The sequence below is a fragment of the Palaemon carinicauda genome, chromosome 3, assembly GCF_036898095.1.
Source record: "Palaemon carinicauda isolate YSFRI2023 chromosome 3, ASM3689809v2, whole genome shotgun sequence".
Lineage (NCBI taxonomy): Eukaryota > Metazoa > Arthropoda > Malacostraca > Decapoda > Palaemonidae > Palaemon > Palaemon carinicauda.
The window spans coordinates 6,249,332-6,275,968 of NC_090727.1; the positions used below are offsets into that span (position 1 = coordinate 6,249,332).

The 26,637-nt window shown below is 45.9% G+C and overlaps 1 long non-coding RNA gene across 1 annotated transcript in view; it reads left to right on the forward strand.

Moving 5' to 3' along the window:
• LOC137636716 (uncharacterized) overlaps positions 1-26,637 on the forward strand; it is a 124,616-nt gene that overhangs the window by 67,671 nt on the left and 30,308 nt on the right. The window contains exon 2 of the long non-coding RNA XR_011043196.1: positions 631-707. This is a non-coding gene — a long non-coding RNA (uncharacterized lncRNA). The remainder of the gene's footprint in view (positions 1-630; positions 708-26,637) is intronic.

Here is a 26,637-nt window from a genome sequence, read left to right on the forward strand (position 1 = left end):
CGATGTCAGAGGCATAGCTACGTCAATGGCCTCAAAAGAAACTACTCTAACGCAGGTTCTGCAAGCATTCTCTATCAGTCCTGTGGTGGCTGCACAACAGCTGGTTTAGTACCTCAAGCTCCTTATTGGAAAAGTAGTAGAGGGTTGAGGGTATTGGTTAACTGTTGTTAGTGTGAGAGAATGAAAAGGAATGTCTGGCTCCTTTCCTTTCTCCATACTCGCCTCTCTTGGGGAAATCATCCTGGGTTCTCTGCACAAGCTGGCCTCAACTGCCACAGGTAAACCATTGCTCCCTTGTGTAACTTAATATTGTTCCAATACTGATATACCTCAAAGTAAAGTGAAGCACAATCACAGGTGTGTGAGTGAGAGCGATAGCTAGTTATACCCCTATCCCCCCTAACCAGTGGAATGGGTAGTTAACCCTCGGTAAATTCTTATGGCTCGGCCTTTCAGCGAAGCTAAAAGTAATACCCCTATAAATAGCTACAGATTTTTATCGTTAGGAAAAATACAAATTACTTCCAAATTTTTCATATTGCCCCAAGCTCTATTATTGTCAAGTTAATTTTCATAACATATATGCAATGCTTTCAATGTTATTTACCTATTCTGTCTTTGTCCTAACAGAACTTGGTCTTGGTTGTGATTCTAACTCCTTGTTTCTTTGGTAGAAATTATCTTTCCAATCTTCGCCCATGGAAAAGGTAAAGACATAATTTTAATTTTGGCTTTTAAGTTAAATTAAATTCAGTTATAGTTTGGTTTAGCCAGTGTATATAATTATTAGTAACACATATTTACTTCACTCTCTTACTAAGTTACCATTGGCATTAGATTAATTCTGATATTTGATTTTTGTTTTCTAAATTAGCTTCTTTGGTAGGTAAATCTAAAAAACTCCAGGCCCAAATTATGGAATGCTGTTTGTCCATACTGTATTTGTTCCTATGTAATATATGTAGGTCTTTGTCCATTAATAGGAGTATGGCTTCAGCGAAGCTCAAACAGCCGTTGATAATTTTAATAAGATACTGTAAACATAGCTGGTTCCAGGTGTGGGGTATGCCCCAACCACCCAACTGGTAGTGCTACCTTCACTTTGACTTAGGCTGCTGTTCTGTGCAAACATACTTCCTGGTGTCCTAGTTTGGCTTGATATACAGTTTTTTGCTATTTTTTTCAAGATTGTTCGGGATGTGCTTGCGGTTGATATCATCTCCTAGGGAAGACGTGCAGTTATATGCAGTGGACATGACTTTTTCCAGGATTCCCCCTTTTTCAATATTAAACTTACCCGATAATCATGTAGCTGTCAACTCCGTTGCCCGACAGAATTCTACGGAAGGGATACGCCAGCGATCGCTATACAAAAGGGGGGTGTACTCACAAGCGCCACCTGTGGCCAGGTACTGCAGTACTTCTTGTTGACACCACTTCAATTTTTCCTCTGTCGTGCTTCCGGCAAGACGTTCATGGATACGCTTATAATTTTGGAGTCTTGTTCACGGTTTTTGGTGAAGTATTGCTCTAAGATTTCAGCTTTCGCTATTCAGGAAGTTTTATTATTAGCTTAGCTAGCTTTTGGAATTAATTTGATTAATTATGGTGACGAAGAGAGTATGAACTCTCTTTCACCTTTAAATGGCCGACCCTTCCCTTAGACGGAAGTGTTGGTGTCTAAGAGAGTATAGACTCTCTTTCTTAATTTTGCTTAACAAAAGTTATAGATTTATTTTTTTTTTATCTCTCCGCCTTTTATAGGCCTCTTTGATTAACTTCCTTTTATTATAAACTTATTAAAATTAATTTTTATATTTGTTTATTTTCGACCTTTCCTAATAGTAGGCGGTCTTTTCTTGGTACCGAAGTTAATTAACATTGAGCCCGTCATTTCGGTTTTACCTGTTAACATATTATGCTATTTTAATGTTTTTGAAAGAATTTCTTTGATAGTCTCGTACTGTTTTCAAAGTTGAACTAACGTTTTGTTTTGTCTCTGCAGTTGTTGATGTTCAGAACGTTCAACTTGCGCTCTATCGTTACGATAGAGAGAGAATTTTCACGGTGTCACGTTGCAGTAAGAGTAACCGTTTCTAGCGTTTTGTTCATTCTTTCTTAGCTTAATGGTTTTAATTCTAATAAAGGAACTTTTTATTTGGGAAATATTTCAGTTTTTTTCCTTTAACAATAATATGTTTTAACGATATATATGATTGGGCTCTTCTCTCAGGTTCTAAGTCAAGAGAGAGAGAGAGAGAGAGCTGGATAAACGTTTCGTTCAAGCGAGTAACGTTGTTATCGTTTTTGCTCTTATCCCTAGTCTCTTTAGGGGAAGAAGGTAAACGTTTCTAGAGTTTTATTCTTGTTCTCAAGCTTTATGCGGTGTGAGATTTTAAACGTAGTTTATTTGATCTAGTGTTTAGTCTCTTTCCAACCACTGAATTATTTATCTTTCATTAGATTTTTCTGTTACATTGTAATTCTGTTTTCGCAATTACTAACTTTTAAGGAAGGATAGAATTGCGTGTTTCAGGTACAAACCACTTAAAGTTTCGAGTTCAGTGAAATAAGTGCAAACAGAAAATCAAAAGTGATAAGTGATTAGCGCAAAGTGTGTCAGTGTTGTGCGTGAGGGTACTTCTGTGCGTGCCAGTCGTCCTCCCAGTCCGGGACCTCTTGCAAGCTCCCAAGCCCAGGGGAGAAGCAATGTCGAAGGGCAAAAGGGTTCGGCAGGCCTTGATCGGCGCACAGAAGTATCCTCGGTGGTTGCGGGCGTGTCTTACAGAGACCGTCACTCCCACCCGCAGACGATTGAGCCCTTATTTTGCTCGTCTGCAGAAGAAATTTTGGGGAGAAAACGCTGGACTCAGGTCTCAAGACCTCTTAAACGTAAAGTCCAGACCTCTAAGAGTTCAACAACCCGGATGCAGTCATTGGGTTAGCTCTGACTCTTCGCAGTCATCAGGTGACTGCACACCTCCTAAGAGAGGTAAGGCGATGCCTCAACAGACCTCATCTTCTGTTAAGGCTTTGCCTTAACAGACCTTATCGTCTGTTGATCCCAAGATGACTTTGCTGCAGTCCATGCAGTCGCAGCTTGCGGTCTTAATGCGTGAGTTTCAGGCTGAGAAGGTTACACCTCCTCCTGCGAGCGCTCCGCCTCACCGCAGTCCAGTCTGCCAGGCGTACGAAGTTGAGGTTCCTCAAGCTACCTTACCGCGTTCGGAGTTGCCAGTTACCAGCGTTGTGCAGCAACCTTAACCTTCCTTAAGGCAACCTCAACAATGGGAGCAGGAGTCTTATGCCTTGAGGCAAGATTTTCTTGCAGTTAGACCATCTTTGAGGCTACAACCTGTTGAGGTACGACAACCTCTACCATCCTTGAGGCAGCCACCTCAGCTCTCGCAGCTGCTACCTCAACTTTCCTCAAGGCGAGAGCCTCAACTCTTGAGGCTAGCTCCTCAGGAACCTCAACTCGTGAGACAGGAACTGCGTTCTGCGCAGCCGCTTCCTCAACTCTCGCAGCTCACACCTCAAGAACCTCAACTCGTGAGTCAAGAGCCTCTTTCTGCGCAGCCACCTCAACCCTTGAGGCAAGCGCAACTCTTGAGGCAGGAACCTCATGCTATGAGTCAGCCACCTCAACGCATGCATCTGCCACTTTCTCCTCAACTTGAGCCTCTTCCCATTCAACTTTGAAATAACAAATGACAATAATAACACCTCATTACTTTCATAACTTGCATTTGTAATCATATACATGTATGCCTACACAAACATTATGATAATGGAGGTTATTCGTATTACTTAAATAAAAAATATATATGTATTCCTTGCAATATATTTTTAACAAATCGCAAATATGGCAAAATATCTTCAAAACAAAAATGAATCATGAGTTATGAATGTAATGTAAATATTATGTTGATATTTAAACCCCATGCAAGCATGCATGAAGTAATGCAGTGTTGCCAACAGGGCGAGTTTCCCTGTCCTGAGGTGAAGTAGATTATAGATCGTATATTTAGTGCAGCTTAATTCTACGATTATCATGCCGGCTATCAAATTCATCAACAAAACAGTCTAAATCAATTCCCTCGGCACGTGCACTTTCAATGGACAGTAATGCGATATTACTCAATCTAGCACTGGTCATGGAATTTCTGAGAAATGTTACACGCCATGCAACATGCTCTGCTTCTCTTACAGCATGCTCTACATACAGCATGCTCTGCATACAGCATGCTCTACATACAGCATGCTCTGCATACCTTACCGCATGCTTCTCAGTCACACATCTTTGGTTGTTGCCAACTCACTAGACTGTCAAGCAGTTTCATAACGTTGCCTTCTAGTCTGCTGCTTTTGCACCAGTGAAACCCTCACTGAGAGAACTTAGCTTTTCTCGGATATGGTCCCTGTAGATGAGAAAGTGCTTTTCTCCCTCCTTCTGATATTCCCTTGAGGACTCTGTCATTTGGAGAGGAGCCTTTAGCTGCGTAGCCTCCTATGGACTTTTATTTAAGCATAACATGCTTCCAGGGAAGGTAATGGTTCCATTTCAGTCGCTAACCCCGTCTGTTACCACACCTGCTCCCATAGACCTTGAGCTGTGTTGCAAGACATGCAGTCCAAGCTTAGTCCTTGTTAGAGGATTTTTTGTTTACGGAGTCAGTGTGTCACTGGGAAGACGTTCAACAACCAGCAGAAGTGACTTGTTGTGACGCAGTGCGGCAACCTCAGCAACCCGATAAGGAGTTGTCTATACGACCCAGACAGTCTAGACAGCTTCGGGTTGTCACTGTACTTCCTCGCTTCCCCATGGTTGACAGTTCACAGACTGTGCAGCAGTACCATGATCTTGTGTCCGGCTCCGTCAGACGACGGGCTTTTAAGAGCTCCCACAAGTCGTCGCTGTCTGGAGATTCTCAGATGGACTATGGATCTGACCAAGGAGCTGGGCCTCCTGGTCAATTTTGAGGAGTCTCAGCTCGTCCCATCCCAGACCATTGTCTACCTGGGTATGGATCTTCAGAGTCGAGCTTTTCGGGCTTTTCCGTCGGCCCCAAGGATTTTCCAAGCCCTAGAATGCATCCAGAGCATGCTGAGAAGGAACCGATGCTCAGTCAGGTAGTGGATGAGTCTAACAGGGACACTTTCATCGCTGGCCCTGTTCATCGTGTTAGGGAGACTCCACCTCCCCCCCCTTCAGTATCATCTAGCTGCTCACTGGATAAAGGACATGACGCTAGAGACGGTCTCAGTTCCTGTTTCCGAAGAGAGGAGGTCTTCTCTCGCGTGGTGTAAGAACAGCTTTCTTCTCAAGGAAGTCTACATTTGGCTGTTCAGAAACCCGACCGCCGTCTCCTCTCGGACGCATCAGACACGGGCTGGGGTGCGACTTTGGACGGACAGGAATGCTCGGGAACATGGAATCAGGAGCAAAGGACACTTCACATCAATTGCAAGGAGTTGTTGGCGGTTCTTCTGGCCTTGATAAACTTCAAGTCCCTCCAGCTTAACAAGGTGGTGGAGGTAGACTCTGACAACACCACAGCCCTGGCTTACATCTTCAAGCAGGGAGGGACTCTTTCGTGGAAGTTGTTCTAGATCGCAAGGGACCTCCTCATCTGGTTCAAAGATCGAAAGCTCACGCTGGTAACGAGGTTCATTCAGGGCGGTATGAATGTCATGGCAGATCGCCTCAGCCGGAAGGGTCAGGTCATCCCCACAGAGTGGACCCTTCACAAGAGTGTTTGCAGCAGACTTTGGGCCCTGTGGGGTCAGCCAACCATAGATCTGTTCGCTACCTCGATAACCTAGAGACTCCTGTTGTATTGTTCTCCGATTCCAGACCCAGCAGCAGTTCACGTGGATGCTTTTCTGCTGGATTGGTCCCATCTCGACCTGTATGCATTCCCGCCGTTCAAGATTGTCAACAGGGTACTTCAGAAGTTCTCCTCTCGCAAAGGGACACGGCTGACGTGGATTGGCTCCGCTCTGGCCCGCGAGAGAATGGTTCATAGAGGTACTGCAATGGCTGGTCGACATTCCCAGGACTCTTCCTCTAGGAGTGAACCTTCTACGTCAACCTCACGTAAAGAAGGTACACCCAAACCTCCACGCTCTTCGTCTGACTGCCTTCAGACTTTCGAAAGACTCTCAAGAGCTAGGGGCTTTTCGAAGGAGGCAGCCAGAGCGTTTGCCAGAGCAAGGAGAACATCCACTCTCAGAATCTATCAGTCTCAAGGGGAAGTCTTCCGTAGCTGGTACAAGACCAATGCAGTTTCCTCAACCAGTACCACTGTAACCCAGATTGCTGACTTCCTGTTACATCTAAGGAAAGTAAGATCCCTTTCAGCTCCTACGATCAAGGGTTACAGAAGTATGTTGGCAGCGGTTTTCCGCCACAGAGGCTTGGATCTTTCCACCAACAAAGATCTACAGGACCTCCCTAGGTCTTTTGAGACCTCAAAGGAACGTCGGTTGTCCACTCCAGGCTGGAATCTAGACGTGGTCCTAAGGTTCCTTATGTCATCAAGATTTGAACCTCTCCAATCAGCCTCTTTTTAGGACCTCACATTAAAAACTCTTTTCCTCGTGTGCTTGACAACAGCTAAAAGAGTAAGTGAGATCCACGCCTTCAGCAGGATCATTGTTTTCACATCTGAAACGGCTACATGTTCCTTGCAGCTCGGTTTTTGCTAAACGAGCTTCCTTCACGTCCTTGGCCTAAGTCGTTCGAGATCCCAAGCCTGTCCAACTTGGTGGGGAATGAACTGGAGAGAGTACTTTGCCCAGTTAGAGCTCTTAGGTACTATCTAAAAAGGTCTTAACCTTTACGAGGACAATCAGAAGCCTTATGGTGTGCTATCAAGAAACCTTCTTTCCCAAGTTCTAAGAACTCAGTTTCTTACTATTCAGGCTTCTGATTAGGGAAGCACATTCTCATCTGAAGGAAGAAGACCTTGCTTTGCTGAAGGTAAGGACACATGAAGTGGGAGCTGTGGCTACTTCAGTGGCCTTCAAACAGAACCATTCTCTGCAGAGTGTTATGGATGCAACCTATTGGAGAAGCAAGTCAGTGTTCGCATCATTCTATCTCAAAGATGTCCAGTCTCTTTACGAGTACTGCTACACCCTGGGACCATTCGTAGCAACGAATGCAGTAGTAGGCGAGGGCTCAGCCACTACATTCCCATAATCCCATAACCTTTTAACCTTTCTCTTGAATACTTTTTATGGGTTGTACGGTCGGCTAAGAAGCCTTCCACATCCTTGTTGATTTGGCGGGTGGTCAATTCTTTCTTGAGAAGCGCCGAGGTTAAAGGTTGTGATGAGGTCCTTTAGTATGGGTTGCAGCCCTTGATACTTCAGCACCTTAGAGTTGTTCAGCCTCCTAAGAGGAACGCTGCGCTCAGTAAGGAAGACGAACTTATTTAAGGCAGAGTAATGGCTCAAGTCGACTTCCTTACCAGGTACTTGTAATTTCATTGTTATTTTGAATAACTGATAATATGAAATACGGGATACTTAGCTTCTTGATATACATGTACACTGGTTTTCACCCACCTCCCTGGGTGTGAATCAGCTACATGATTATCGGGTAAGTTTAATATTGAAAAATGTTATTTTCATTAGTAAAATAAATTTTTGAATATACTTACCCGATAATCATGATTTAATTGACCCACCCTTCCTCCCCATAGAACCAGTGGACCGAGGAAAAATTGAAGTGGTGTCAACAAGAAGTACTGCAGTACCTGGCCACAGGTGGCGCTTGTGAGTACACCCCCCTTTTGTATAGCGATCGCTGGCGTATCCCTTCCGTAGAATTCTGTCGGGCAACGGAGTTGACAGCTACATGATTATCGGGTAAGTATATTCAAAAATTTATTTTACTAATGAAAATAACATTTTCTGTGTGTTGGGGATGACCTCCTGTGCAGTAGACTGAGTATGCAAAGAGGAGGAAGTTGAAAAGAGAATCTTCAGAGCTCCTTCATCCCTGCAATGGATTTAAAGTCTGATGCATGTTCTTCTCCCTTCAAGGCTGAGCAAGTAAGAAAAAGGGAGCCACTGGAAGTTTCTTGAGCAAGGCAGGAGCATTGCATTCCTCTAGCAAAGTCAATAACCCTTGCCACCATAATTGCTGACAACTCTTGTAAGGACTTAGATCTGGTGTCATTGGTGTCTCGCAGGCAATGAAACTCCTTTAGTGCCTTCCAATCACTAGATCCTGGAAATCTTCTCTCCCTGTTGCCACTCTCCCCTTTCCTACTGAGGAGATTGTGTTGTGATATCGCAGGATCTGTTCTTACCTGCTGCTGCAGACGATCCCCCGTCGCTTATAGCAGAGAGCCCGAGTGCAGCCAGAAAACCCTTGACTGTAAAGAAGAACTTTGCTCCCTCCCCATCCCCAGTTTTGTCTGTTCCAGCGCCACCTTCTCTTGCTAAGGAGTTGCCTGCCATCAGAAAGAGGAGGAGTTCTCAGAGGCACAGGACAACCAACCTGGAGGAGCCTCTTGTCTTTTCCAGGTTCCTCTGCGTGGTTTTGTGGTAGGACTAGTTCTTTACCTAAACACTTTTATTTACTCTTATTTCTGCTCATGAGTGGCAAAGGCAAGGGACAGTGACATTGCCCTATCAAGCAGGACAGTGACATTGCCCTATCAAGCAGGGCAATGGCCTAGAGACTGACCATATATACATATGATCAGTGCCCAAGCCCCCTCTCCACTCAAGCTAGGACCAAGGAAGGCCAGGAAATGGTTGCTGATGACTCAATAGATAGACTTATAGGCTCCCCCAAACCCCCCATCCTTAGCTCACAAGGTGAGTTTGCAGCAACAAAAGAAACTAATAAGTTTGAGCGGGACTCGAACCCCAGTCTGGCGTTCGGCAGTCAGGGACGTTAACACACTGGCCACCACAGGAGAAGTGTTGAGGTCCCAGGTTCTAGGGCGCATGCCCTTGCCTCGTGTCAAATATTGTTCGAAAATAAGCAAGAGCTCTACTGCTCAGGATGTAGAGCTATGCTCTAGTCCATCTCCTGCTTAGGGATGTTCCCCAGAAGCTTTGCTGACTCCATTGCCATGTGCACGAATTCCCAGTCAAACACGATCGTCTAGAACTACCCTGAAGACCTCTACGCTCACGATCATGCTCCTGGCTCACACAAACAACTAACACCTTCCCCATGCTCACGCGTGAAGAAGTCTCTTCCCCATTTGGTTTACGTTTGCCAACTTCACCTGTAGAAGCTCATATTCTTCCATGAGTTGAAAATGCTCTTAAAAGGAAACTGTCTGACCACAAGTCATGATCATGATCACTGAGACATTAGAAGTCGAGGTCCATGATCATCATTCCAGACTTGATCTCGTCACAAATCTTGTCGCTCACAAGTGTCCTCATAAACGGAGTCGTTGGCACAATGCGCTCCACAATTATAGTCATCCCTGCGTAATCCATCAGTGCCACAATCAGCTGAGAAGAAACAATCTCCTGCAAAGGTTAAATATTCTAATACAACTCGATTGTCTCCTTGCTTAGGATTGCCAATGCTTGAACAACACTCGACACACATGATCAGCAGCACAATCATTGGCACAAACGCAATATCCATCCTGATCACGTTCTCCTGTATGCAAACAAGCTCTGGCTCGTACGCATTTGCCTATTAAGGACAAACCTGATAAATGTATCTAGCATTCACATGCCAATTCATGAACCTATGAACAGTTCAGTTGACCCTCGTTATTTGCGGGGTCTGTTTTTAACAGTACCAATGAGATAAATGTTCATGTATTCACAGTTTTTCAGTGCTGCTCACGGCCTGACGTTTTTAAATCGGGCACCCTGCCTTTGCTCTGTTTCCCTCCCTGCACAATGCTGTAATGAAAAACAATTATACATGACAACTTTATAAAGATAACATATGTAAACCATTGTGATAAACCTATTACATAGAAATTTTAATCATAAAAATAAAGAGGATCTTACGTACATTATGTTTTAAACATAAGACTTACCCGGTAGTTATATATATATAGCTTACGTCCCTGACGTCACGGTAGAAAATTCAAAACTCGCGTCAATCGCCGATTGGATAGCCAGGTGTACCATCCCTGCGCCCTAGCGAGGTACCTAGGAACCATTCCAGGAACCCTCATATATTCCCTGCCGTCGCTAGCGGCGACACGGGGATATTCTGCTCGTTAATTTATTGATTTGATTTGGTGAAGTACAAAACTTTGGTTGTTGACTCCCGCTTGTTTGATTTTGGCATTGGATATTCTTTAATACGATTGGATTTAGGAAATTTTGACCCTTGCTTGTTATTGATTTCTCTCTAAAATTTTCATAATGGCCACCCCCCCCCATTACTTTTAGGATGTGTGTGAGTGGGTGTAAGACCCGAATGGCTAAAGCTTCTCTTGATCCCCATTCTCTCTGCGTTAATTGCAGAGGTAAAGATTGTGATTTGGGTGATCGTTGTGATGAGTGTGTTCTTTTGTCAGAGCATGAATGGATTGAGTTTGATCGCCATAGGCGTAAACTAAAAAGGGATAGATTAAGAAGTTCTTCTCGTTCTTCAAAAGACTTTTCCTCTTCCCATGTCACTGACCCTATTCCTTCCCCTGTAGTGGTAGATCCTGATCCCGCTACTGTAACTGCTAATGAGCCTACGCTTAAGGACATGTTGATAGCAATTCAAGCGCTGGGCGCTAAAGTGGAATTGCTTGCGGCGGACAGAATACAGCTTATGTCCGACGTTAAGCAGTTAAAGGGTGTAAGTGCAAAAAGTGCAGTGAAGTTAAGTGTTGTGGAGGGTGCGCCTGCTTGCGTCTGTCATTCTCCTAGTCCTAGACCTCTTCCAAGCTCGCCAACCCCTGGGAGAAGGAATGTCGAACGGCATAAGGAGACGAGAGGCTTTAAAACACGAGCAGACGTCCCCTTGAATGTACCTGTTGACGTTTCCCAGGACGTTCGCCCTCACCATTGGAAAGGTGAGGTTAAGTTGCTTTAGTTGTCTTCGGATGACGCAATACCTAAAAGAGGCTGGCGACTAGCCTCCAGATCTCCTAAGAGGACCTTTGATAAGGTCAACCAACGTCCTACTAGCACTTCGTGGCCTGGCTGTAGCCATTGGGATAGTTTAGAGTCGTTTGAGAGTTCTCCTACTAAACGTCCTGCTAGGACGTTGGACTCTACCAAGGATCCTGCTAAGCAGTTGTCAGGACCAGGCTTAACCTCGATTTATGCTCCCCCGCAGCCGTCGGACTGGTTTTCACCATCCAGACGCTCTGAATGCCTGAGCGATGAGGAGGATGTTGTGGTGTCGTCACCAATATCACAACGTATAGATCCTAACTTTAAGATGCTACAAGAGATGCAACACAGGCTCTCTTCTTTCATGCATAATTACCAACGTACCGACAAGCCTTAAGCTGGCACACGTGACAGTTATTGTCAGGCTCGAGACGGCAAGCGGTCTGCTCAACACGATGTGAAACGTCCAGTAGGACTTGTTCCCGAACGTAAAGTTAAGCGTGCGGTGATTCAGGATCTCGAACGTCCTCCTATTCGAGGCGCCGAGCTTCCTGCTAACTATAGCATTAAACGTTCTTTAGGACGCGGTCCTGAGCGATCAGCTAAGAACGTAGTTGGCAGCCCTAATGTTGATCGCTCTTTACTCCGAGGTGCCAAACGCCCTCTTAGGCGCAAAAAAGATGAACTGCATTCAGAATGTGAGCGCAAACGTCCTACAAAGAAAGACGTCGAACGTCCTGCTAAACAAGCTGTCGAACGTTCTAGTTCTCAGGACGCCTACCGCTCTTCAAGACACTATAGTAAACGTCCTCCAGGACGTGTCACCGGGTGACAAGTAGCCAAACAGGCCGTCGAACGGCAAGCGGTATGTGGCGCTGAGCACTTGTCAGGAAGCGTCAAGCGTTTTTCAGAACGCGACCCTGAGCGACCTACTTCTTCACTTGTCACTGGTGCTTTAGAAGCGAGTCTTGATTATGACAATTAGGTATACGCTCTTCAGGATAACGCTGATTCTAACTCAGATCATTTTCAGGAACACATTAGTTCCGATCATGAGCGTTTGGATGAGCGGCAAGCGACACTTCCGCTTGATGATATACATGATGATCCAGTTTCTGTTGCTGTCGGAACTCAGGATCTTCATTGGAAGGATACGGTTCTCAACACTGTTGCTCCCATTGGAGCTTTACCAGAGAAGGACATTGAAGGTCAGCTTTCTCCTGTTGAGTTTGAGGAAGTTTCAGAAGATGAAGACCCTGAAAAAACTTATGAAAGTTTTCACTGAGGAGTTCTCAGACTTTTTGTACCAGTTGCTCCCCGTTCTCCACCTTCCGAATTTCTCTTGGGAAGGCTTCAAAGAAGTCTCGTTTACCAAGATGGTCTTGTCACGGTCGTCTAAGAGGGCTCTAAGACTGATGGGTGATTGGATGCAGTCCAAGAAAGACCTAGGGAAAGCGGCTTTCACATTTCCTCCAGCTAGACTAGCATCTAGGTCTAGTATCTGGTACGAGACAGGAGAAGTTCTCGGCTTGGGGATACCTGCCTCTGCCCAGGGAGATTTCTCAAGTCTTGTAGATGCTCCTCGACGGTCGGCCATGAGGAAAACCAAGATCTTCTGGTCTACCTCGGAGCTGGATCATCTGCTTAAGGGCATATTTAGAGCCTTCGAAGTTTTTAACTTCCTGGACTGGATGTTAGGAGCCTTGGGCAAAAAAGTTGCTGCTTTTAAAGAGGGGGATACCTCTACCTTAGTCCACTTAATGTCCTGTATGGATAAGGCTTTGCGGGACAGATCCAATGAATTGTCAGCACTCTTTTCTGCAGGCATTCTCAAGAAAAGGGTTCAGTTGTGCTCATTTCTGTCTCTTGGGGTTACTCCCTTCCAGAAATCCGAGCTGTTATATGCGCCTCTTTCTCCCTTGCTGTTCCCACAAGAGCTCATAAAGGAAATATCATCTGCTTTAACCCAAAAGGCTACTCAAGACCTGGTCTCTAAGACAGCCAGAAAGGTACTACCACCTTCTTTTTCCAGCCGCAAAACTAAGGAAGAAACATCTTTTAGTAAGTTCTCCCAGCCCTTTCGAGGGAGATCTTCCAGCAGGGGTAGCTCCAGACCCGATGCAAGAAGAAATAAGAGGAGAGGCTTCAAATCAGGGCGAAGCAGAGTCTGACTGCTTTCGCCTTCATGCAGTAGGAGCTAGACTACTTAACTACTGGCAAGCGTGGGAGAAGAGAGGAGCAGACCAATGGTCTATACAGATCTTGAAGGAGGGTTACAAGATCCCCTTTCTAGGGAATCCTCCTTTGGTCTTAGCTCCAGTGGATCTCTTTCCCAGATACAGAGAGGAGGCAAAGAGACAAGCATTATTTATTCAAGTGTCTCATGTTGGAGCAGGGGGCCATAGAAAGAGTACAGGACATATGTTACCCAGGCTTTTACAACCGCCTGTTCCTGGTACCCAAGAACTCGGGGGATGGCGTCCAGTCCTGGATTTCAGTGCATTGAACAAGTTCATCCAGAAGACGAAGTTCTCAATGGAGACTTCAAAATCAGTTCTTGCTGCAGTAAGGAAAGGCGACTGGATGGTGTCTTTGGACCTCCAGGACGCCTATTTTCACATCCCAATTCATCCGAGCTTCAGGCCTTATCTGAGATTCGTATTCAAGGGCGAAGTTTTTCAATTTCGAGCCCTATGTTTCGGCTTCAGCACAGCCTCGCAATTATTTACGAAACTCATGCTCAACGTAGCAAAGATCCTCCACTCAAGGGGCATCAGAGCCTCCCTGTATCTCGACGATTGGCTTCTCAGAGCTCACTCTTACGATCACTGCCTGAAGGATCTCCAGACAACTTTGAGCCTTATGAAAGTACTGGGTCTCCTTGTCAACAAGGAAAAGTCTCTCTTGATTCCATCACAAGAGATTCTTTATTTGGGAATGACGATTCGGAGTCGGATTTTGCGGGCTTTTCCGTCTCCTTTAAGGATAGAGCAAGCCAGTTTGAAACTCCGATCTTTTCTAAGGAAAAACATGTGTTCAGCGAGGAAGTGGATGAGTAGTAGGAACCCTCTTCTCCTTAGAAAAATCTGTTCCCCTAGGAAGACTAAACCTTCGGCCCCTCCAATTCCACCTCAATCACTGTTGGAACAAGGAGAAGGACCTAGAGACTATGAGCATTCCAATTACGGACTCCATCAAAGACTGCCTTCGGTGGTGGGACGAACCGAACAAATTCCAAGAAGGTCTCGACTTATCTCAGACCTTGTGTTATGTTCCGATGCCTCAGACTCGGGGTGGGGAGCAACTCTGAACAAGTTGGAAGTTTCGGGGCTGTGGTCAGAGACTCAGAAGGACTTCCATATCAATCTCAAGGAATTATTGGCAGTCTTCTTAGCCCTCAAAAGTTTCGAAGGGTGAGTTATCAACAAAGTGGTACAAGTCAATGCCGACAACACGACGGCATTAGCTTACATTGCCAAACAAGGGGGAACTCACTCGATATATCTGTACGAAACTCCGAAGAATCTCCTTTAGTGGGCAAAGGAGAGGAATGTGGTCCTAATGACGAGGTCCATCCAAGGAGAGAAGAACTTATGGGCAGACAGCCTCAGCAGAAGAGGTCAGATCCTACCGACAGAGTGGACGGTCCATCTACAAGTATGCAAGAGTCTGTGGTGACTTTGGGGTCGACCATGCATAGACCTCTTCGCAACATCAAAAACAAAGAGGCTAGAGGCGTATTGCTCTCCAGTACTGGATCTAGAGGCAGTCGACATAGACACGTTTCTGTTGGATTGGACCAATCTAGACATGTACGCTTTTCCACCATTCGAGATCCTGTACAAAGTGATACAGAAGTTCGTAGCAACCAAAGGAACCAGAATGACACTAGTGGCCCCCTTTTGGACGTCAAGAGAATGATTTACAGAGGTACTGGAATGGATGATAGACACTTCAAGAAGCCTTCCATTAAGAGTAGATTTACTCAAACAACCTCACTTGGAAAGATTCCATCAAAACCTCCGCGTTCTTCAGCTGACTGCCTTTAGACTATCGAAAGACAAACTAGAGCCAGAGGCTTTTCGAAGGAGGCAGCTCAAGCCATGGCAAGAGAAAGAAGAACATCAACTATCAAGGTTTATCAATCCAAGTGGGAGGTTTTTAGAGAGTGGTGTAGAGTCAACTCTCTTTCCTCATCCAGTACCTCTGTAGCTCAAATTGCGGACTTCCTGCTCCACCTTCGAAGGAAGCGCAACTTTTCCTCCTCGACTATTAAGGGATACAGGAGTATGTTAGTGACTGTATTCAGACACAGAAACCTAGACCTTTCTAACAATAAGGATCTGCAAGAACTTCTTAAATTCTTTGATACTACAAAGCAACGACACCAAGATTCACCAACCTGGAATCTGGCTATTGTTTTAAAATTTCTTATGAGTGACAGATTTGAGCCTTTAGGTTCAGTTTCCTTGAAGAACCTTACTATGAAGACTGTTTTTGGTTAGCCTTGCAACAGTCAAAAGAGTTAGTGAAATCCATGCGTTTAGCAAGAACGCTGGTTTTCGAGATGGTAAGGCTGTCTGTTCCTTACAGTTAGGCTTTCTAGCCAAAAATGAACGCCCTTCTCAACCTTGGCCCAAAGCCTTTGAAATTCCGAATCTTTTGGATTTAGTTGGCGAAGAGTTAGTCCTATGCCCAGTAAGAGCTCTGAGGTTCTACCTGGACAGAACAAAAGACTTATGAGGCAATTCGGAAGCTCTATGGTGCTCAGTCAAAAAGCCCACGTTGCAGATGTCAAAAAATGCCTTGTCATTTTTTATCAGGCTCTTGATTAAAGAAGCTCATGCACATTGTAATGAATCAGACCTTGAGCTTCTAAAGGTTAAGACTCACAAAGACATAGCCGTAGCAATGTCAGCAGCATTCAGACAGAATAGATCATTGCAAAGCATAATGGACACAACCTTTTGGAGGAGCAAATCTGTGTTCGCTTCACATTATTTGAAAAGTGTTCAGACTCGTTACGAGGACTGCTACACTCTGGGTTCATTCGTAGCAGCGAGTGCAGTAGTGGGTGAAGGATCCACCACTACGTTCCCCTAATCCCATTAACCTTTTCTTCTCTTGGAACTTATATTTGTTTTTATGGTTGTTTGTGGAGACTGTCAGTCTTCCACAATCATTGATTTTAGTCAGGTGGTCTATTTTATTCCTTGAAGAGCGCCCGGAATTGGATATTGGAGGAGGTTCTGTCACAATGAGGTATATACACCGGTTTGACAGTCCCTAAGAGATCTTCAGCCCCCTGGGAGGATCGCTGGATCTCATAAGGCTAGCAGACATAATGAGGCAGAGGATCATTGAAGTCAGCTTCCTTATCAGGTACGAACCCTTAAGTTTATTTTAATTATCTCTTAAGCAGAATTCCAGATATACTAGCTGTCTCTAACCCTCCACCAAAGGTGTTAATCAGCTATATATATATAACTACCGGGTAAGTCTTATGTTTAAAAATGGTATTTTTATTATAAAATAAATTTTTGAACATACTTACCGGTAGTTTTATATAATTAAATTCCCACCCTCCTCCCCTCTAAGAGACTAGAGGCATGGAATATATGAGGGTTCCTGGAATGGTTCCTGGGTACCTCGCTAGGGCGCAGGGGTGGTACACCTGGCTATGCAATCGGTGATTGGCACGAGTTTTGAATTTTCTGCCGTGACGTCAGGGACGTAAGCTATATATATAACTACCGGGTAAGTATGTTAAAAAATTTATTTTATAATGAAAATACCATTTTTAATTATAAAACTTACCCGCTGGTTATATAATGGCTAAAGTCCCTGACGGCTCGGCAGGAAATTCAAAATCTCGCGCAGATATGCCAGGTGTACCCCAGCGCCCTCGCGGTACTACAGGTAGAACTATACTCAACTAATTCAGATTTTTCCTGTCGGCCATAGCTGGCTATTCTATTGGAAATTCTCTCTCGTTTTCTTTCTCTGTTTGGACGTTGTTTGGTGATGTATTTACGTTTTTGAGTTTTGGCCTTCGCATATTTGTTTTATTTGATCTGTGATCACGTATTTATACCTTAAAAGGTCTCTGGCCTCGCAGCTAAAGCTCCCTCGTGTCAAGCTCTGGCTTTAAGTTTGTTGAACACTCACTGATTACACACAATCAGGTCTTAACCTCGCAGCATTAGGTTCACGTTGTTGATGCTTCTTTTCAACAAGCCTAGCTTTAATATCGGTTTCTTGCGACCGATATGGACGCGTTTTGGGAGGCGGTTCTAGATCCTGATTCTCTCTCACAACATGTTGAGTGTAGGCAGCATGCTGGAACCATACTGGACTCATGCTGGGACCATGCTGGGTGCATGCTGGAAGCATGTCATTAGTCTTTTTCCCCGTGTCAGGATCACAAACGCTTTATTTTAAACCATCAAGCTTTAGGTCTAGCTGCCTCCAGTATTTCGGAAAACCCCTAAGATCTAGAGGGTTGTTTGAATGAGACAGCTTAGGCTATCGCTTGTACAAAGGACATTTGCCGCAAGGTTTTCCAACCCAATTAGGGTGTTTTATGGAGTGGTGTAGAGCTAGAGCCGGCTCTAAATTTGGTAACTCTAACACAAGTGGCCTATTTCTTCTTAGACCTTAGAAGAAAACACATTTTTTCCTCCTCGACCATCAAAGGGTACAGGAGTATGCGGGCAACTGTCTTCAGACACAGAAGATTGGATCTATCAAATAGAGACCTTATAGATCTTCTCGGATCATTTGAGATGACTTGGAGGCGTCGGCAAGATGCGCCAGCCTGAAAATTAGGGTTCATTTCTGGAGTTTCGCGGTAGTGACAGATCCGAGCCTTTACACTTGGTTTCTTTTTAAGGCCTATCAGAAAGTCTCCATAGTTGAGAGTCAGTGAAGTTCACTCTTTTAGCAAGAACATGGACTTCACAATGGTTAAGCCATAGGTACCTTGCAACCTGGATTATTGGTCATTAACAAACATCCTTCTCATCCATAGCCTAAATCTTTCGGGATCACTATCCTCTCGAATTTGGTTTTTGATGGGCTGTGAAGAGTTTTTTGCCCGATTAAAACGATGAAGTTTTATCGGGACAGGAACAAAGAAGTTAAGAGTCGATTCATGACTCTTGGGTGCATGGTCAACAAGCCTGCGCTATCTATGTCTAAAACACTCTATCATCTCGTATAGACTTTAATTACAAAGGTTCTTTCACATGGTTGGGTGACAGATCGTAAGATGTCGAAAGAGTAAAGACTCACGAAGTTAGAGCTGTAGAAACTTTTGTAACTTTTAAACTAAACTGTTCTCTGCAAAGCATTGCGTATACAGCCTTGTGAAGGGGTAATCCTGTACTTGCCTTGCATTACTTTTACCGTATCCAGTCTCTTTATGAAGACGTCTATGTTTTGGTATCTCTCGTAACAATGAGTGCAGTAGTAGGTAAAACATCCTCCACTACATTTCCTTAAATTCCTAGTACCCCTGTTCTTCTCTTGGAACTGTTATATATATTTTTTATGATTGTACGTGAAGATTGGTCAGCAATCTTCCGCAATCTTTGACCTAGTCAGGTGGTCATTTTGTTCCTAGAGAGCGCCCGGAACAAGGGTATTAGTTGAGGTCCTGTCATGTTATAGGTGATTGTACCGTTTGACAGCTCCTAGAGATCATCAGCCCCGAGTGGATCACTGGATCTCCTGAGGATAGCAGACAAAATGAGGCAGAGCATTGCTGTCAGCTTCCTTATCAGGTTAGAACTGCTTAAGGTGTTTATGTAACTCTTAAGTGAATTTCCAATTATGCAGCTGTCTCTGACCGCCACCAATGGGTGTCAATCAGCCATTATATAACCAGGGGGTAAGTTTTATATTTAAAAATGATAATTTCATAATAAAATAAATTTTTGAATATACTTAACCGCTGCATATATAAGTTTTAGACCCACCCTCCTCCCCTCTAGAGACCATGGGGCATGGAAAATCTTAATTAGTTGAGTATACTGTAGTTCTACCTGTAGTACCGCGAGGGCGCTGGGGTACTCCTGGCATATCTGCGCTAAGCCGCGTGGATTTTGAATTTCCTGCCGAGGCGTCAGGGACTTTAGCCATTATATATCCAGCGGGTAAGTATATTAAAAAATTAGTTTTATTATGAAAATATCATTTTCTTACAGCTTTTTACAATGCTGCTGCACTCCCGTTGATGTCGGCCGGGGAAGGGAGTGCGCAGTCCTTAATTTGTGTATGTTCTCTTGGTGTACTGTACACCTTTCCCGTCCGCGGACTGTGTTTCTCCCGAGGGAGTTTTTTGTTACCTATAGTATTTTGTTTTATTTTTCCTCAGTTTGCGATGCTGTTCTTCTTTGTTTGGCCAAGACAGCCGACGTGGAAGAGCAGTGCAGTTCGTTCCTGGGGAATATGCTGTCACTGCGCCATCACTTTCCTGTTCTCATGTGCCTATGGCAGCTCCCGATCAACATGCTATCCTCGAGGAACTGGCTCCAGGTACGTTTCCTCAGGTAGTGCTTGGTGCAGACCTTCAACTTTAACATTGCTTGTTGATGGGAAGCAAAGAGGGTTGCCCGTTGGTCTGCCTCCAGGATTTGGACTACTTTCCCTTCTGAGAGAGAGTTTTCTTCCCCAGGTGGTGGGCTGTTTCTCCCTTCCGAGGGAGGACTTCCCTTCATCGTCTCTGTTGTCTCTCTTGCGGGTGATCACCTCTCTCGTTTGCAAGAGAGACCACCCAAAGAGACACCTCTTCGGGTTCCTTCCAGAGATCTTCCTGCTGAGCAGTCTTCCCTATAGTGGATCCTGTGGCTGCGTCTTCTGCTTCATCTTCTGCCACGCTGCTGAGGTCTGGGCTCCTCCCTGTGACGAACATTTTTTTGGGGCAGGAGCAAAGTCCGAGGCATGTTTCTCCTGCGAGTGTTCCTCTTTCTAGTGAAGGGGTACTTATAGAGACTCCTCTTCGGAGGCCAGCCGATGATCAGCATGCTGATCCAGCGGTTGCTGTTCGACATCATGGTGGCAGAAGACCCCACCGTGTTCATCATCCTCTTCGCTTTCAGGGATCTCCTGCTCCTTTGGCGAAGAGACGTTTCTTCACATCTTCGCTTCCGCAGACTTCCTTTTCAGAAGAACCTGCTCAGCCTGCCTCTTCTGGTTCCCGACCCTCGCTTTCTTCTTCGACCTCGATTTCTTCTCAACGAACTTCGGTTTGTTTGTCTCTTGCAAGGGATTGTTGAGGATCTCCTCCAGAGAATGTGTGTCTTCACAAGGGTCACATTTCTCCGTGGGAGCTTCCAGCAGGAGTTCAACGCCAGCATTCTCCGTCTCCTCAGGCACTTGCTCGATGTTCACTTGCTTGTCAGGTCCACCATTGACCTACAGCTCGTGAATCGCCCACTCATCCGACAGCTCGTAAATCGCATGTCCATCCTGAACCGTCTGCCCTGCCGATGGCTCGTGAACTGCCCACTCGTTCAACAACTTGTAAATCGCCGAATACTCGTGAACCGCTTGTAGCTCGTGAATTCCTTCTAAGTCGTCTTCTCAGAAATCGTTTGTTCATCACTGTCGGGACCTGCCGCTATATTGATCTCCTACCTAACAGCGTTCTCCCAAGTGTGAAGTGCCTGCTCAGCGTTCTTACATGTTTCGTAAACCGTCACCTTCTCGTCAATCGCCATTGTAACGAGCCAATTTTTGGCTGTTGACCGGAACGTTTCTTCCTCAGTAACAAACGCATCAATTACAGTCAAAGCATAAATGTCCAACTGTGAGTGAATCACCTTTGCGGGAATCGTCGGCCCTTCCTCCACCTTCTCATCCAGCGATTCGTGAATCATCAGCCCACCGCCCGTCCTCTCGTTCAGTGGTAATGATTAACCCCGCGATTTCGCGGCAGCACTCGTCGATGCTTAAATGCTCTCCTGCTTGACAATCATCATCGGTTCACCAGTGTTAGGAGGCTTTGCGTCAGCGATTACCAAAGCGTTCTCACCAGGATATTCCTTTACGTTCACCAACGCATCACTCACTCAGCATACGACCCCAAAGGGGAGTATCCATCCTCATCCAAGCAAGGATCGGCAGCTGAAGCCAGCAAAGGCAGTGGTTGTTGCTTCACAGAAAGGCTAGGTGGTCATTGACCGTTCACCATTGCTCCAATCCCCTTCCTGCAAATGCATAACAACGCAACCACCGGGGAAGGAGGAAAAGGGCCAGTTCAGGGGTTTAAGATCACGAAACTTTCAGCGCTTGGGAAGGAACCGGCATCGTTGCCCAAGTCCTCATCATCGGGAATGAAGACTCCTTGGAAGAACCCTTCGGCCTGTATCCCTTCAGGGGAACTGTCTGATAGCGCATCCATGAGTAAGTAGCCGTGGTTCAGTACCTTCGTTAGTGCTGTGACTTAGGCCTTCGTACCTATGTTCCCTTTGCAACCTGCAAAAGCCAATGGGGTTTCTCTGGTGACTTCCTCCGTTTTGACGGACCTAGGACAATGTACGATGACCGCTTCTTCCTTGAAGAGGAAGAGAGGAGAACCTGACGAATTGCCTTCGTCCAGGGTCAAACTGACTCTAGTCAGAGTTCCAAGGTTAGAGGTCTACTTTGTAGAATCATCGTCACCTCTACCTACCGATGCCTCACCCGCCGACTTAAGAGGTTCTCATAGGGAAGAGTCAGTTTCGGACGGAAAAAGCTCTCGTGGAGAGGACTCCCTTTCGCCCTTGGATCCTGTAGAGGTTTCTAGTTCTTTCCCTGTCAAGAAGGTTGTCACATCCTGTCCAGCATCCGAACCATAGAGTTCTGTCCCACCAGGTGGTGAACCTGTGGGCCAATACCATCTTGAAGCGAAGGGATGGGGTGGCTGAGAGATTCCACCTATAGGTCCCTAATTCCGAGTTTGCTAGGCTCCAGAGTTCCTCCCTGGCAGGTTCCTTCCTCTTCGAGCAAGAGGACGTTGAGCAGGCTGCGTAGAGATGGAGAAAATCCAACCAGGACTCCCTCCTTCCCAGGGCCTTAACATCACAGCCTTACAGACCTCCAGCTCCTCCAAAGACTAGCCAACCAAAACCTTCTACAAGTAAGACGTTAGCGAAAGAAAAGGTGGTGTCTTGAAAGTCCTTTCCTGCCAAGGACCGGAAAGGTACCAAGTCCGACCATGGAGGAAAACAGCAGAGAGGTGGCGGCAGAAGCCGCAAGTGCTGGGGTAGGCGATCCCCCTGCTCATCCACTGAACAAGAATCCAGTGCTTGTGAATTCCTTTGCGGTGGGATCAGCAAAGGGTCAGACCCTTTGGGCTGAAGTCCAGACCATGGTAGAGAGAGACCCTCTCCAGGAGGTCCTCGACCGCTTAAGGTGTTTATGTAACTCTTAAGTGAATTTCCAATTATGCAGCTGTCTCTGACCGCCACCAATGGGTGTCAATCAGCCATTATATATATTTAAAAATGATAATTTCATAATAAAATAAATTTTTGAATATACTTAACCGCTGCATATATAAGTTTTAGACCCACCCTCCTCCCCTCTAGAGACCATGGGGCATGGAAAATCTTAATTAGTTGAGTATACTGTAGTTCTACCTGTAGTACCGCGAGGGCGCTGGGGTACACCTGGCATATCTGCGCTAAGCCGCGTGGATTTTGAATTTCCTGCCGAGGCGTCAGGGACTTTAGCCATTATATATCCAGCGGGTAAGTATATTAAAAAATTAGTTTTATTATGAAAATATCATTTTCTTACAGCTTTTTACAATGCTGCTGCTCTTCCGTTGATGTCGGCCGGGGAAGGGAGTGCTCAGTCCTTAATTTGTGTATGTTCTCTTGGTGTACTGTACACCTTTCCCGTCCGCGGACTGTGTTTCTCCCGAGGGAGTTTTTTGTTACCTATAGTATTTTGTTTTATTTTTCCTCAGTTTGCGATGCTGTTCTTCTTTGTTTGGCCAAGACAGCCGACGTGGAAGAGCAGTGCAGTTCGTTCCTGGGGAATATGCTGTCACTGCGCCATCACTTTCCTGTTCTCATGTGCCTATGGCAGCTCCCGATCAACATGCTATCCTCGAGGAACTGGCTCCAGGTACGTTTCCTTAGGTAGTGCTTGGTGCAGACCTTCAACTTTTAACATTGCTTGTTGATGGGAAGCAAAGAGGGTTGCCCGTTGGTCTGCCTCCAGGATTTGGACTACTTTCCCTTCTGAGAGAGAGTTTTCTTCCCCAGGTGGTGGGCTGTTTCTCCTTTCCGAGGGAGGACTTCCCTTCATCGTCTCTGTTGTCTCTCTTGCGGGTGATCACCTCTCTCGTTTGCAAGAGAGACCACCCAAAGAGACACCTCTTCGGGTTCCTTCCAGAGATCTTCCTGCTGAGCAGTCTTCCCTATAGTGGATCCTGTGGCTGCGTCTTCTGCTTCATCTTCTGCCACGCTGCTGAGGTCTGGGCTCCTTCCTGTGACGAACATTTTTTTGGGGCAGGAGCAAAGTCCGAGGCATGTTTCTCCTGCGAGTGTTCCTCTTTCTAGTGAAGGGGTACTTATAGAGACTCCTCTTCGGAGGCCAGCCGATGATCAGCATGCTGATCTAGCGGTTGCTATTCGACATCATGGTGGCAGAAGACCCCACCGTGTTCATCATCCTCTTCGCTTTCAGGGATCTCCTGCTCCTTTGGCGAAGAGACGTTTCTTCACATCTTCGCTTCCGCAGACTTCCTTTTCAGAAGAACCTGCTCAGCCTGCCTCTTCTGGTTCCCGACCCTCGCTTTCTTCTTCGACCTCGATTTCTTCTCAACGAACTTCGGTTTGTTTGTCTCTTGCAAGGGATTGTTGAGGATCTCCTCCAGAGAATGTGTGTCTTCACAAGGGTCACATTTCTCCGTGGGAGCTTCCAGCAGGAGTTCAACGCCAGCATTCTCCGTCTCCTCAGGCACTTGCTCGATGTTCACTTGCTTGTCAGGTCCACCATTGACCTACAGCTCGTGAATCGCCCACTCATCCGACAGCTCGTAAATCGCATGTCCATCCTGAACCGTCTGCCCTGCCGATGGCTCGTGAACTGCCCACTCGTTCAACAACTTGTAAATCGCCGAATACTCGTGAACCGCTTGTAGCTCGTGAATTCCTTCTAAGTCGTCTTCTCAGAAATCGTTTGTTCATCACTGTCGGGACCTGCCGCTATATTGATCTCCTACCTAACAGCGTTCTCCCAAGTGTGAAGTGCCTGCTCAGCGTTCTTACATGTTTCGTAAACCGTCACCTTCTCGTCAATCGCCATTGTAACGAGCCAATTTTTGGCTGTTGACCGGAACGTTTCTTCCTCAGTAACAAACGCATCAATTACAGTCAAAGCATAAATGTCCAACTGTGAGTGAATCACCTTTGCGGGAATCGTCGGCCCTTCCTCCACCTTCTCATCCAGCGATTCGTGAATCATCAGCCCACCGCCCGTCCTCTCGTTCAGTGGTAATGATTAACCCCGCGATTTCGCGGCAGCACTCGTCGATGCTTAAATGCTCTCCTGCTTGACAATCATCATCGGTTCACCAGTGTTAGGAGGCTTTGCGTCAGCGATTACCAAAGCGTTCTCACCAGGATATTCCTTTACGTTCACCAACGCATCACTCACTCAGCATACGACCCCAAAGGGGAGTATCCATCCTCATCCAAGCAAGGATCGGCAGCTGAAGCCAGCAAAGGCAGTGGTTGTTGCTACACAGAAAGGCTAGGTGGTCATTGACCGTTCACCATTGCTCCAATCCCCTTCCTGCAAATGCATAACAACGCGACCACCGGGGAAGGAGGAAGAGGGCCAGTTCAGGGGTTTAAGATCACGAAACTTTCAGCGCTTGGGAAGGAACCGGCATCGTTGCCCAAGTCCTCATCATCGGGTATGAAGACTCCTTGGAAGAACCCTTCGGCCTGTATCCCTTCAGGGGAACTGTCTGATAGCGCATCCATGAGTAAGTAGCCGTGGTTCAGTACCTTCGTTAGTGCTGTGACTTAGGCCTTCGTACCTATGTTCCCTTTGCAACCTGCAAAAGCCAATGGGGTTTCTCTGGTGACTTCCTCCGTTTTGACGGACCTAGGACAATGTACGATGACCGCTTCTTCCTTGAAGAGGAAGAGAGGAGAACCTGACGAATTGCCTTAGTCCAGGGTCAAACTGACTCTAGTCAGAGTTCCAAGGTTAGAGGTCTACTTTGTAGAATCATCGTCACCTCTACCTACCGATGCCTCACCCGCCGACTTAAGAGGTTCTCATAGGGAAGAGTCAGTTTCGGACGGAAAAAGCTCTCGTGGAGAGGACTCCTTTCGCCCTTGGATCCTGTAGAGGTTTCTAGTTCTTTCCCTGTCAAGAAGGTTGTCACATCCTGTCCAGCATCCGAACCATAGAGTTCTGTCCCACCAGGTGGTGAACCTGTGGGCCAATACCATCTTGAAGCGAAGGGATGGGGTGGCTGAGAGATTCCACCAATAGGTCCCTAATTCCGAGATTGCTAGGCTCCAGAGTTCCTCCCTGGAAGGTTCCTTCCTCTTCGAGCAAGAGGACGTTGAGCAGGCTGCGTAGAGGTGGAGAAAATCCAACCAGGACTCCCTCCTTCCTAGGGCCTTAACATCACAGCCTTACAGACCTCCAGCCCCTCCAAAGACTAGCCAACCAAAACCTTCTACAAGTAAGACGTTAGCGAAAGAAAAGGTGGTGTCTTGAAAGTCCTTTCCTGCCAAGGACCGGAAAGGTACCAAGTCCGACCATGGAGGAAAACAGCAGAGAGGTGGCGGCAGAAGCCGCAAGTGCTGGGGTAGGCGATCCCCCTGCTCATCCACTGAACAAGAATCCAGTGCTTGTGAATTCCTTTGCGGTGGGATCAGCAAAGGGTCAGACCCTTTGGGCTGAAGTCCAGACCATGGTAGAGAGAGACCCTCTCCAGGAGGTCCTCGACGGGTCCCCAGGCCTCTTCAGTCGACTCTTTCTTGTGAAAAAGGCGTCTGGTGACTGGAGACCAGTCATCGACCTCTTGGCTCTGAACAAGTTTGTCGAACAGACTTTGTTGAGCATGGAGACGGCAGACACACTCAGACAAGTGGTAAGGCCACAGGACTTCATGTGTACACTCCCTCTTAATGAGAGAATGCCTTGATGAAGTCATTGAGCTTCAGCACGGCATTTCATTCCCGTGCTGAATCTTGGTGACGGGCAAGAGGGCTCTCGAACTTCAGGAAATTGCTCCCCCAGTTCGAATCTAAATTTCTCTCTTTCATCTTTTTCTTCTGCTTAATATTACTTCGACCTTCTCCTAATTTTATCAACTTTCTTTCATCTTGCTGTCCTATCTCTATGATTATTATTTTTCTTAGTTATATATATATGTAGATGTATGCATATATATATATATTTATTTATTTTATTTGTTCATTTATTTATTTATCTATTTTTTTTTCTATTTTATTTAAATGGCGTGGTTATTTCCACATTCGTTATTACTGCCTGCTTAGATGAATGGGAGAAGGGATCACGGTTGGGAGGTATTCGCATTCAAAGCTATATATGAGA